Genomic DNA, 13103 nt, shown 5'->3' on the forward strand with positions numbered 1-13103 from the left:
GCTTCTGGTCTCTCCCGCTTCCTGTAGGAAGCGCCTGGCACAGGCAAAGCTATAACCTGAGGCCTGTTTTGACTTTGTTTGTTTCTTTGGGGGCCACACCTGACGGTGCTCAAGGCTTACTCTGGGCTCAGGAATTATTCCTGGCTGACTCGGGGAACACAGGGGCGCCAGGGATGGAGCGTGGTTCAGCCACAATCAGGGCAAGAGCCCTACCCACTGTGCATCTCTGTGGCCCCGTTTTTGACTCCTGACAGTAGTTTATTGACATATGTCTTCTTGAGACGACATGGTTTACAAAGTAATTCATCACAGTTACTCTAGACATACAATGCCGAATCAATATCTTTTGATTTTTTTTTTCTTTTTGCTTTTTGGGTCACACTTGGTGATGCACAGGGGTTTCTCCTGGCTCTGTACTCAGGAATCACCCCTGGCAGGGCTCAGGGAACCATATGGGATGCTGGGAATCGGACCCGGGTCAGCCGCGTGCCAGACAAACACCCTACCCGCTCTTTTGATTCTTTTGAAGACTCATTCCCTTACAAATCTTCTATTTTACTTGGTTTTGGATAGGGGCATTTTAAAGAGGAACGAATAGCGTATCTAACTAGCTGCAGAAATGGCCATGTGGGTGTTCCACGAAGCAGGTGAAGCTGAAGTTAGAGATTCTGGGCCAACCCTCCCCGCGTTCTTCTCTGCTGCCCAAGTACATGGGGACGAGGACGGGCTCATTGTACAGGCTTGAAGCAGGTGGGAAGCTTCATGGAAGGCCTTTACCTCAGAAGCCTTTCGTCTTTTCACCTGGAAAGGAAACTTGCTTTCCAGTTGTCACAATGCTGACGCTGACGTTCCTTTGCATGGGGGTCTGTGCCCAGGCTGGACCATATGCCCAAGGCCCATCAAAAGCAAAAGTGAAGGGTCCCTCTGGCACATCCAGACACACGCAGTGTCCTGGCGCCCCTCCAGGCCTTCCTGCCCTTTCCCTGGGATGCCTGGGGAGGAATTGGCCTCAGGACCCTTATATCACTGTGTCACTGTCATCCTGTTGTTCATGGATTTCCTCGAGCAGGCACCAGTAACGTCTCCTTCGTCTTAGCCCTGAGTTTCTAGAAAGTGCCACATTTGAGGCTCTTTCAGGGTCAGGGGAATAAGACCCATCATTGTTACTGTTTTTTGGCATATTGAACACGCCACAGAGAGTTTGCCAGACTCTGCCATGCGGGCAGGGTACTCTCAGTAGCCTGCTGGGTTCTCCAACAGTAAGAACTAGATACTAAGATCCAGGAGCTGGGTTTTATAGTCCCTGAGTCTTGGCTGTTGATGGGATTACACGGTGCTGGGGGCAGTTGGCAGATGTAACTGCCTAGCTACTGGAAGATGGGGGATCTGGGTGGAGGAGGCCCAGTCCCGATCTGAGCAGGCTTGGAGACCTCAGCGCTGGGTCCCGCATGCCTGGGTTCCTCTGCCAGTTCCTTCATGCATGAGGCTTGTCTGAGCATGTGGAGAGTGGTCTCAGCATGGCTGTGGCTGGTTCCGGAGGTCTTTGGCTGCTCCGAATCTGTCAGGGATTTAGTTCCTTAAGCATTGTCTTTCACATTCATCTCTGTGTGAGTCCCACATTCCCCAAGACCCGGCCAGTGGGGATGTGCCCCCACAGACAGGGAGGAAGAACGGAGAAGAAACCCTTGTGAAAGTGGGCCCGCCTGGGGATCATGTTGTCCAGACTGTGAGGCACGTCTCGAACTTTGCTGCACATTGAAATGACCTTGGAAGCCGTTGTGACACTGATTCTCAGGTCTCAGCTCTAGAAATGCTGATGACACGTTCGAGGTGTGGCCCAGGTGTCAGATGTGTTTGTTTGAGTTTCCCCGGTGATTAGAATATGAGGCTAAACTTGATTCCTCACTCTAACAGCCGTCCTGATCCTTTGGTGACAGGAAGCCAACGAAACCGAGGCAGGAGAGTGACGGCTGGTGGTTCAGATGCACGTTCTGCAGCCCAGTGGAAACCTTCTCATGGCCGGTATTCCCAGGAAGAGTTCCGAGACGAGTCCCCAGGGCCAGCTCTGGGCTTGGGCCATTCTTAACTCCATCAGTGTGGCTAGCAGGGGAAGCTGTGCAAAGGACCAATCACAGGTCGTGTGCCGGGAAAGGAAATGAACCCCAGGGACCAGGTAGACTTGGGTGGCCAGGGGAGGAGCCGAGCTGTGCTGAGGCCAGGGGAAGAGGCAAGGGAGCGTGACCGGTTGTCTTGGACGGCTGGAGAGTTGTTGTTACTCCCCACTGTACCTCTGAGTCAGCCAAGGTGACAGCTTGGGCACTTCCTGGAGCCTGGGACACTCCCCAGAGGGACTTGCGATTCTTAGGACTTGGGTCTGAAACGACAACGCAGATGCTCTTCTTAGACCCAGCATGGCAATGGCTGGTCCTGCACCCCCAAGGCCCCTGTTGATGCTTAGGAAGCATCTGACCCGAGGACAGCTCCTAGGGTCAAGGCATCTTCCTGACACTTCTGCCTGTACAGCAAATCACTGCCCACTGACAGTTACCCAAGCTTCAGGGATGTGATGTTGTGGCTTGTTTTCTGGCCCGTGACACTCCCTTAGCACAGTGTCTGCAGGTGCTGGAGGACAAGGTCTTGGATGCTGAATGGTCGGGAAAAAATCAACATCAGGGAGCCTGAGTGGGTCCCTGTGGTGATGGCCACGCCAGGTGACCTCCACTACAGACGAGGCAACAGTCTCAAAGTAATTGCTCTGTTCACGAAGACTTTTTACGAAAGACTTTAAATTTACCATTTTCAGAGAAGCACCTGAGAATTTTTTCCAGAGAATTTTTTTTGTTTGTCGATCAATTTATTTACACGTCCTACTTTAGTATAATAGAGGAAACAAGTTGTTGCTAGTTTTAATTCTTTTATTCACAGAACATAACAAAGGAGTCAAGGATTTCACTCCCACGTTATTCAACTACCTTGAAAAGAGAATGTCTTAGGATGAAAGTTTCTGTGATTCTGGAGGTGTTTATAGGGGCCTTGAGAGGTGGGAAGGGGGGTGGCAGGAGGTGACAGTCATGTAGATTGGTAACAACGCACAAGACGAGACACAGGAACTGAGTTAGAATTTCTGTTCTACAGACACTCCTATTTCTCCTTTCACTTTGTATTTTTACTGGAAAAATTTAAAACCTAGATGAACAGAACTTTTGACAGAAACAATGTAAAAAGACATCATTTCATGCATCTGTCACTTCCTTTCTCCCTTCCTGGTTTTTCCTTCCTTCAACTTAATCATTCTTTTAAAAAAGTGGTAGATATTGATTATTAAGAATTTTGGGGCTGGAGCAATAGCACAGTGGGTAGGGCATTTGCCTTGCACACAGCTGACCCAGGTTCAATTCCCAGCATCCCATATGATCCCCTGAGCACCACCAGGAGTAATTCCTGAGTGCAGAGCCAGGAGGAACCCCTGTGGATCGTTGGGTGTGACCCAAAAAGCAAAAAATAAATAACTAAATAAAAATAAAAAATAAAAGAATTCAAACAATGCAGAAACACAGAAGTACGTGGAGGAAAAAGTCTGATACCATCCTAGGAAGAATCATTGTCAACATTAGTGAATGTGTTTCTAGTCTATCGATCAGTAGAAATCATTTTCATAAAGCTTGGAAGCATGCTTCAGTACTTAATGTAAAAGTATTTAATTTTGCTTAAAATTAAAAAAGGAAAAGAAAAGCTGAAATAGAAGTGGCTCCATTTCTGAAAACGTAGGCACACGCATGTTCACATGCACACATTCGTATGCACATATGCGTCAATACACGGTACACATGTGCCCCACGTCTGAGACACTGTGTCCTAAAAGGGCAAAGAGGATGAACAGACAGTTTATGAGTAACTTCCACGTTGGCATTATCGCAGTTTTTTTAATCCTTTTACTTGTTGGGGCTGCGTCCAGCGGAGACACTGCACAGGGCAAGGGCGGTGCTCTGTGCCTGACTCAGGGTCCCGAGCCCAGAAGCTCCTTTCTGGGCGGTTCTTCTTCTTTTTGGAGTGAGGAGTCCAGTGCCCGGGGTCAGCCCTGAGGCCCCCAGCCTCTTGGGCCTGCCTCCCCCTTCCCCCAGCCCAGAGAAGCCTTGACCGAGGAGGACTCGGCCCCTGGTTACAAAAGAGCCTTCCAGGCACACTCCTCCCTCCTTCACGTCTGGATGTTCATTCTCCGTTTTCCTTTCCTGTGTCCCCTGAGTAGCATGTTGGAAGGCTGCAGGAGCGTGTTTCACACCCGCCCTTTCCACGTCCACGTGAACGTCTTGGCTGGCTGTTCTGACCACGGGTCACGCTTTTCCTCGGCATCTTGCAAACACCGGCTCACTGACTTGTGCGTTGACCTTCCTGTCAGTTGGACTACGAGTCTACACCTCCCTCTGTGCAGAAGGTTTGGTTTACAGCCTGGCTGAGGTGTGCCGCGACCCAAGGCTGGCACAGGAGCTTCCCGAAACACGGTCTGCGTGGAATCTGGTTCCCTTGCAGGGGAATGTTCTGGGAGTGGACTGACTGTTCCTTTGTCTGGGTGTGTCTGGGTGTTTTGCCTCAAAGACCTCTGGGTCTTTAGGGGTTGGCTCGTCCCGCCCGCCCCCTCCTTGGCACCTGGCTTCATTTCGGCTGCTGTATTGGTTTTTGTTTCCCTTTGTCCCAGAATCACATTTTTTAAATTGCTATTATTCTGATGGTCTTTGGTGAACATGGCAGGAGGAAGTTTGGGGGAAGTTAGGAGGAAGTGAGGGGCAAGTTTCATTTTCAGATCCTGTTTGACGTGAGCGTTCTGTCTCTGGGCTGCTCTGCTCCTGGGCATTGGTCGTTGCCACCCCGGGGTGTGCGTTTGCAGAGCGGCTGCTGTTTCTCTCTGTGTGATTCCCTCTGGGGAGCTCTACTTGGTCTGCTCTGAAGACCCGAGTGAGTTCTGGGCTCGACCAGTTTCAAGCTGCTTCTCTCCCTTCCCAGGGATGGCCAGAGACACCGTCAGTCCTTCCCTGCTCTCCCCATGGATGGCAGACAGGGGCGAGGGCCGTGTCAGTGACTGGGTCCTGCCTGGTCTTCTGGGATCTGCCCGACTGTCCCCGGGGAGTCCCCACCGGCTTATGGGGGCTCACTGGCGCCCACGTTGGGGCAGGCTCGTGGGTTCCGGGTTGTTTTCTGTTCCAACCGTGTCTCTCCTGCCCTTTCTCCTTTTTCCTCCGTGAGAAACGGAGCTGGATCATAAGAGTCAGCTCAATTTCCTTTTCTCCGTATTTGGAAGTTTTTCTGGGAATGCTCGGATTTTTATGCACCCACTACCCAAGCTTCTGGAAGGTCCGCGCTGGTTTCTGCGCCAAGCTATGTCTGTCTTCATTATTTCATTCCCAAATCAGCTGTTTCTCACCGCAATCTGCTAAGCCTTCCTTTTTTGGTGGTTTGATAAAGTTCTCCTTTGTCCGTTGTTACGTTTTTTAAACTCTGAGGGACATCTTTACAGACCGAAGTGGGTAAAAGCAGGAGCCTGGGCGGCTCTGCCACTGACTTCCTCCAGGCTCGGGCTCGAACCCCATTTCCTCGTCTGCTGAGGAGCCCGGGGCTGAGTCTGAGAGGCCATCGGGTCGTAAGGGTCATTACTAACCTTTAACTCGATCATGCAGGTAACGTGTTGACAACGTGCCTGACACAGCAGAAGCACCTACCATCAGATCGTCTTTTTTTTGACGGCAGCTCACTTTCAGTATTTCAGCACTGGAAAATTCTCTTCCATCGGCCGCTTAACCACAAGGCTCTGCTTACATTCTTAATGTCAACATCCCCTAATCTCTCTGAATCTGGATACACATGTAGTCGGACTAAATCTCCCAATTGGGTTACTCGGAGATTGTATGCATTGGACCGAATATTCTGTTCACAAACCAAAATCGTGAAAATTGACTGACTTCCCCCTGCTTCACCTGAACTTTCTGAAAGTCATACCAGGAAGCCAGAGAGCCAGAACAAGGGCTGAGGCACCTGTCTGTGCATCGTGAACCCGGGTTCAAACCCTGGGACCCCAGGATCCCTTGAGCTCCCCCAGGAGTGGGTCCTGAGCACCAAGAGATGGTGCTCTGAAGCCAAGAACATGCAGCAAACCAAAGAAATTCGGTCCCGTGTTAAGAGTGAAAGTTGGCCTTGAGGTCGTTTATTAAGCACTTGAGACTATCTGGGCTGAGGGGGAGCGGTTAGTCAGCACCGAGTAAAGGCCACTCGAGAATGACCAGCCCATGGGTTGTTCAGCCCATCATGTGTCATTCCAGAGTTCTGGCCACTCTTGTGCACCTCAAAGAAGCAAATTGACTATTAATCTTCGACTGACGTTTCTCAGCCTTTACCGAACTGTGGCTCCTCAACCTGGCTCCCCTCCTGGAGACCCTACACTGCCCGTTGGTCCCTTAGTATTGCGCTGTGGCCCCTATTTGTGTGATTTTTTATCTGCGTCTCCATTGGAAAATATCCTGGGTTCCACAGGGCCCAAATATTCCCTGGTGAGAAACACTAATCTAGACATGATCCTTTACTGCCGTATGAGTGAAGTAACAGGGTTAAAATAGTGATCTTCAGCACCAGGAGGATTACTCCATAGCTTAGTGGCCAGCCGGACATTCTAGGGGAAAGGGCAGCTCAGATAGAGAAGGGAGCACCAAATAAAGGATGTTTGGAGGATCCTCCCAGGAGGGGAGATGCATGTCGAAAGTAGACTATGGACTGAACATGTTTGCCACTCAATGCCTCTTTTGCAGACCACAACACCCAAACGGAGAGAGAGAACACAGGGGATTGCCCTGCCACAGAGGCAGGGGGGGATTGGGGGATGGGGGTGGGGGGGATATTATCCATGGTGGTGGAAAATGGGCACTGGTGTAGGGATGGGTATCTGATCATTGTATAATCAAACCCAAGCACAAAAAATTGTAAATCTACAACTGTACCTCATGGTGTTTCACTAATAAAAAAAAATTTAAAAAAAATGAACCTTCCAAAAAAAATAGTGATCTTGAGGGGCTGGAAAGAGAGTATTGTGGGTTGAGCACTTACCTTGCACACGATAAACCTTTATTTAATCCCCAGTGTCACATATGGGCTCCCGAGCACTGCTGGGAGTGAGCCCTGAACACAGAGCTGGTAGTGAGTCTTGAGCACAGAGCTAGGAGTCAGCCCTGAGCACAGAGCCAGGAGTCAGCCTTGAGCACAGAGCCAGGAGTCAGCCTTGAGCACAGAGTCAGGAGTCAGCCTTCAGCGTAGAGCCAGGAGTCAGCCTTCAGCATAGAGCTGGGAGTTAGCCCTGAGCACAGAGCCAGGAGTGAGCCCTGAGCACGGAGCCAGGAGTCAGCTCTGTGCACAGAGCTGGGTGTCAGCCCTGAGCACAGAGCTGGGAGTCAGCCCTGAGCACCTCCAGCTGTGGCATTAAAAAAAATTTTTTTTGAATAGTTGAGCTCTGTCAGTGGTTCCGAAATAGGGGCCAGAGACGGTTCCCACCTCGGGAGTGACTGTGGCCCCTCCAGCAGCCCACCCGACTGGAGGCAGGGGCAGGGGCCCCTCCCTGGCCCTTGCTGCTGACCCCACGGCCGTCATGCTCCTGGCCCCTCAGTGGCGTCCATGCTGGAGCAAGGTTGTCGCTGAGTTCGAGACAGCTTGTGCTGAGCTCCCCAGACGTGCCCATGCCTCCACCCTGAGGGAAAATGCCCAGAGCTGCCCAGAGCTGCCCAGAGCTGCCGGACTAGAGCAGCTCGACATATGCGAGTAGCCATGGCTACTACAGCTGCGGCCACTCCTCAGCCCTGCGCAGGCCAGAGCCCAGCCACGCCTAGAGCAGGTCAGCAGCCCCAGCCGGGGTGCAGATTCCTAACAAGCAGTGCGAGATGGGTGATTTATTTCCGTTCTTCTGGGGGGCAGAGCTTGGGGTTCGGGATGGAGATATGGTGGTGGGAAGGTTTCGTGGTGGTGGGACTGGAGTTCACATGTTAAAACTGATCAAACATTGTCAACAACTTTGTAAAAAGAAAAGGAAAAAGAGATTTTTAACGTACCAGTGCAAAGTAAATGCTGTTGACTTAGCCTTACGATCATTTCATGATTAACTAGACATAGAGCAAGATTTTTTACAGAAGTATGTTTGCCCAGTAATTGTAAATCAAATTAAATATTCACAAATATACTATAAGTCAATAGCTAGGTAGAATATCATTTTTAATCCCAAACTTATTTTTTGTCTCTTCTGATTTTCAGCAAGAGGGGAATTAGGCTTAATCTTTTCAAGGGAGGAGTCTAAAACTTTTATGAACATATTTTATAAGTGAGCACAAACATTAGCATGATTAACCTAACATCACCAGACTACAATAACAAAAACAATAAAAATCAAACAGGGCCCAGAGAGACACAGTGGCAGGCAGAGCACCTGCAAGGTCCCCAGGATTTCAAAACCTGTTAAAGCCCACACATTGTGGGGAGCTTGCCTGGCATGAGCCGGGCCCGGGTGCCAGCCCTAGTGCTCCTAATGGTCCCTTGAGCGTCACCCGGAGTAATTCCTGAGTGCGGAGTCAGCAGTAACCCTGAGCATCACTGGGTATGGTCCAAAAACAAGCAAAATCAAAACAAAACCCTGGACCTTGAATATTTATGAACTGCCCTCAGACAGTCTGCATGGTTCGCTCTCTCCTAGAGCAGAGTGTGTTTTGTTTCCCGGTGTTCTGGAACACACCAGCATTCTGTTTAAAGCCTGACCCATGTCCACCTTGGGAGAGCTCTCAAAAGGTGCTCCCTCCTCTGGGCACACACAGTCCCGGGTCCAGGCTCAGCAGGAAGAGAGCCAGCTGGACACTTGCCCGTCCACTCCGCGCCAGGCACTGTCGGCTCCAAACTGCCCGACACACTCTGGCCTGTCAAAGGAGGCTCCTGCCTTGTTTTCCTTCCTGAATAATTAGTCCTTCCCCGCTCATTAGCACAGAGTTTCTTTCTCTGTTCTTCTAAAGATTAAAGATAGCTCTGCTCCACTTGAAGCTTAAAATTTTGATAACAGATACTTCTGAATAATAAATTTACTTCTTCTATCTAATAGAAAGGGCTGGAGTGATAGCACAGCAGCAGGGTGTTTTGCCTTGCACGCAGCCAGCCCAGTCAAGCTGGGTTCGATTCCTCTGCCCCTCTCAGAGAGCCCGGCAAGCTACCGAGAGTATCTCGCCGGCACAGCAAAGCCTGGCAAGCTCCCCGTGATGTATTCGATCTGCCAAACACAGTAACAAGAAGTCTCAAAATGGAGACGTTACTGGGCCCACTTGAGCAAAATCGATGAACAACGGGAGAACAGTGTTTTATCTAATAGAAATATTAGTGAATTAATCTGGGTTTCTTACCCCTGACTATACTGGTTTTAGTCACTTTTGTAATAAGACTAGAACTATGCAACTATAGATAACAAAATGGTCTGCAGGTAGAGTTTGCTTTTTAGTCTCTCGGGTGAAACGGATAGCGAAGGATGCCTGGGTGAGCACCGATTGCCAAGACACCGTTCACGGCGTTTGCTTCTCCCTTCTCACTCGCTTTCACTCCCTGTCAGGGGAGATGTGATTAGCCCCCAAACTGGGGTGAGCATCACCTGTTACAACTGGCCGTTCGCATCTGGGAACTCACCTTTCCTAAAAATCAAGCGTGTTTGTGTCCATTATATAGAAAAACAACTGTTGAGTCACATGTTTGCTACTAGGGAAAGGTTGACTCTGACTTGCACGTGGCCTGTGCCGTTAATAGTCACCCTCTGCCGGGACGGGCCCTTCTCTGTTCTCACACGGCAGCGAGCACCAACCCTCAGCCTCCTGCCCTTCCTTTCAATCTCACGCGTTGTGTATCTTTCTAAGATTGAATTCTTTCCACTGGTTGGTAAAATTGTCATTTGAAACTTAATCAGAACTCAGGGGATGTTGATGAATAAGCTGCAGATGGCTTTGCAGACCAGTTGCTGTGTCCGACAGGACCTCGCTCGGGACATGCTCTTCTCTGGAGCACTTGGCCCTCCCGTTCAATCACGAATGCGCAAACTGTGTCTGTGATGAGTGTGGCTGACACCAGAGCACTGCGCTGCTTTCTCGCCTCTGACATTTTCGTTTTCAGTTTTTTGTTAGGTCTGTGCTTGGCAATAGGTGTCAGGAAAGAGCGAGAACTCGGGTTTACTGCCACAGGACTCACGGGAAGTATGATTGAAGCATTACTCAGAATGTAATTGCTTTTCCATCAGAAAAGTCTAAACACAGAGAACACTCTTCCAGGTTTCCAAAAAGCATGGAAAATTTAAACACAGTGACAATAACCAACAGTTCTCCAAGTTCATTAGTTCAACACCTTTTTTTTTTTTTTTTTTTTTTTTTTTTTTGCAGCAGGGAGGGTTGCTGCCCTCAGCAGTACTCAGGTCTTACGCCTGGCTCTGGGCTCGGGGATCACTTTGAGCAGGACTGGGGGCTACATGGGGGCCTGGAAGGGGTAAACAAACTGGATTATCTGGCCCTTAACTCTGTTCTTTGCATTAAACATGAGTCCTAATGCTCCCCAAAACATACAACCACTCACCCCAAAATAAAAGTGATAACCTCTAAATTGTAAATGACTCTCATGAAGGTGAAAAAGCTCAAATAGAACTGAACTACAAAGCCTATGGGTTAGAATCCATTTAATCATTTAATTAGATCAGGCAAAACCATTTTCATTTTAATGGAGATACAAATTATCAGCATACTCTTCCCCATTGTGAGAAATATTTTTGTCTCTAAAATGTCACTGTCATTTCTGAACGTCAGAGTGGTGTGAAAAAGAGAAAAAGGCTTTAGGTGGGCCGGGAGTTTTGCTTGGATCCGTTTCTGTCAAAACGCTTCTCGTTTCTCCCGTCAGAAAGGCCCTCGGCTGTAACTTTGGTCAGAGCCACAGCTAAGTTGCTGAAGCATCAGTTTAGTCTAGAGACTAAATGTAGGGCATGGAGGGAACCATCCAACTGATCTATAAGCGGCAGGAATTCCCTCGTTGCGTAGTGAGCTTCTTTTCCTTTTTCCTTCTTTCTTTCTTTCTTTCTTTCTTTCTTTCTTTCTTTCTTTCTTTTTTTTTTTTACTTTTTGGGTCACACCTGGCAATGCATAGGGGTTACTCCTGGCTCTTTACTCAGGAATTACTCCTGGTGGTGCTCGGGGGACCCTATGGGATGCTGGGAATCAAACCCGGATTGGCTGCGTGCAAGGCAAACGCCCTACCTGCTGTGCTATCGCTCCAACCCCTCGAGATTCTTTTTCTAAAGTAAAAGTCTTCACTTGGAGCTCAGCGTCCAGTGAAGGCTGGGTTGAGAATGGCAGTGCAGGGTGTGATCCAGGCCTTAAGATATGTAAAGGTCAATTTACATACAAGTGGTACTACATGGAAAGTATTATGTTAAGCGAAATGACTCAGAAAGAAAGGGATAGACATAGAAAAATTGCATTCATCTGGGGAACATAAAGTGACAAAATAGGAGACTAACACCCAAGAATAGGCCAGATAAGTTCCAGGAGGTTCACTCCATGGCTTGGAGGCCAGCCGCACATGCTAGGGGAAAAGGCAGCTCAGATAGAGAAGGGAGAACCAAGTAAAGTGTGTTGGGAGGATCCTCCCAGGATGGGAGATGCATGCTGAAAGTAGACTATAGACCGAACATGATTGCCACTCAATGGCTCTTTTGCAAACCACAACAGCCAAAAGGAGAGAGAGAACAAAAGGGAATGCCCTGCCACAGAGGTGGGGTGGGATTGGGGGAATGGGGTGTGGGGGGGATACTAGGATCCGTGGTGGTGGGAAATGGGCACTGGTGAAGGGATGGGTGTTTGATCATTGTATAATTGAAACCCAAGCACAAAAATGTGTAAGTCTGCAACTGTACCTCATGATGTCTCACTATTAAAAAATGTTTAATAAAAAAAAGATATGTAAAGGTCAAAAATAAAACTGGGTGGGGCTGGAGCGATAACACAGTGGATAGAGCATTTGCCTTGCATGCGACCGACCTGGGTTCGATCCCCAGCATCCCATATGGTCCCCCAAGCACCGCCAGGAGTGATTCCTGAGTACATGAGCCAGGAGTGACCCCTATGCATCGCCGGGTGTGACCCAAAAAGAAACAAAAATAAATAAAACCGGGCAATTGGCTGGTGCCTGGAGAGAACTGGAGGGCAAGGAGTCAGTCTGAGGGGCCAGACACAGATGATCCCTCTCACATGGGGACACAAAGGAGAAGAGCAAAGCCCAGAACCAGTTTTCCATGGCTGGGGAGGGGTTGGGGAGGGCCCTCTGGGGTGGTGGAGCCTTGGGTATGCTGAACCCTGACACGAACAGTATCCTCAATGATGACGCCTCAAATGAGACTGAGAAGCAGAAAACCAGCGCAACAGTCCACAGAGGTGGGGGGCGCAGTCCGTCAGTGATGGTGCCTTGCAGTTTCCTCTGGTGGGTTTCTGGCATCGTCTCGCCTCTCAGTCCTGTGGTCCTATTCCCACAGCTCTCACACGATGGTTTTACTGTGCTACCTTGAACCCAGAGCCTCCGTGTTTTATTCACGCAATGCATTCACATAATGGGTGTGCAAACCATTTATGAAATGAAAGGAAAAGAGGCAAAGTTACTTAAAAGGTTAACTTCCAAAAATATTCACGGTGGACGTTACACCATTACATCTACATTTTTCACACCTTATTGCATCATACACCTAACTGGGAAAATGTAATATTGTATGTAAAACTATCCTCCACAGCGTGGAAGAAGATTCTGCCTTGGATATAATGACTCTCCAGGCAGAATTGAGAAGAACGTTTTTCTATCACTGAAAGGAAGTCGTGTAGCTCAATGAGGTCATCCATTGCAGCAAGATTAAATTTCTGGTTCAACCACGATAATACAACAATTGGAACTCAATGTTTCTTTAATTGATTTACTGTTTCTTCGATGCTGCTCTATGGTTTTGAGAATACTGAGAAAGCTTTCCTTTTAAATATGATTTATGCAGTTTTCTAGGAAAGTGGATCTGAACGACACAGGTATATTGGCCT

Source organism: Sorex fumeus, unplaced genomic scaffold, assembly GCF_029834395.1.
Source record: "Sorex fumeus unplaced genomic scaffold, SorFum_2.1 ptg000136l, whole genome shotgun sequence".
Classification (NCBI taxonomy): Eukaryota; Metazoa; Chordata; class Mammalia; order Eulipotyphla; family Soricidae; genus Sorex; species Sorex fumeus.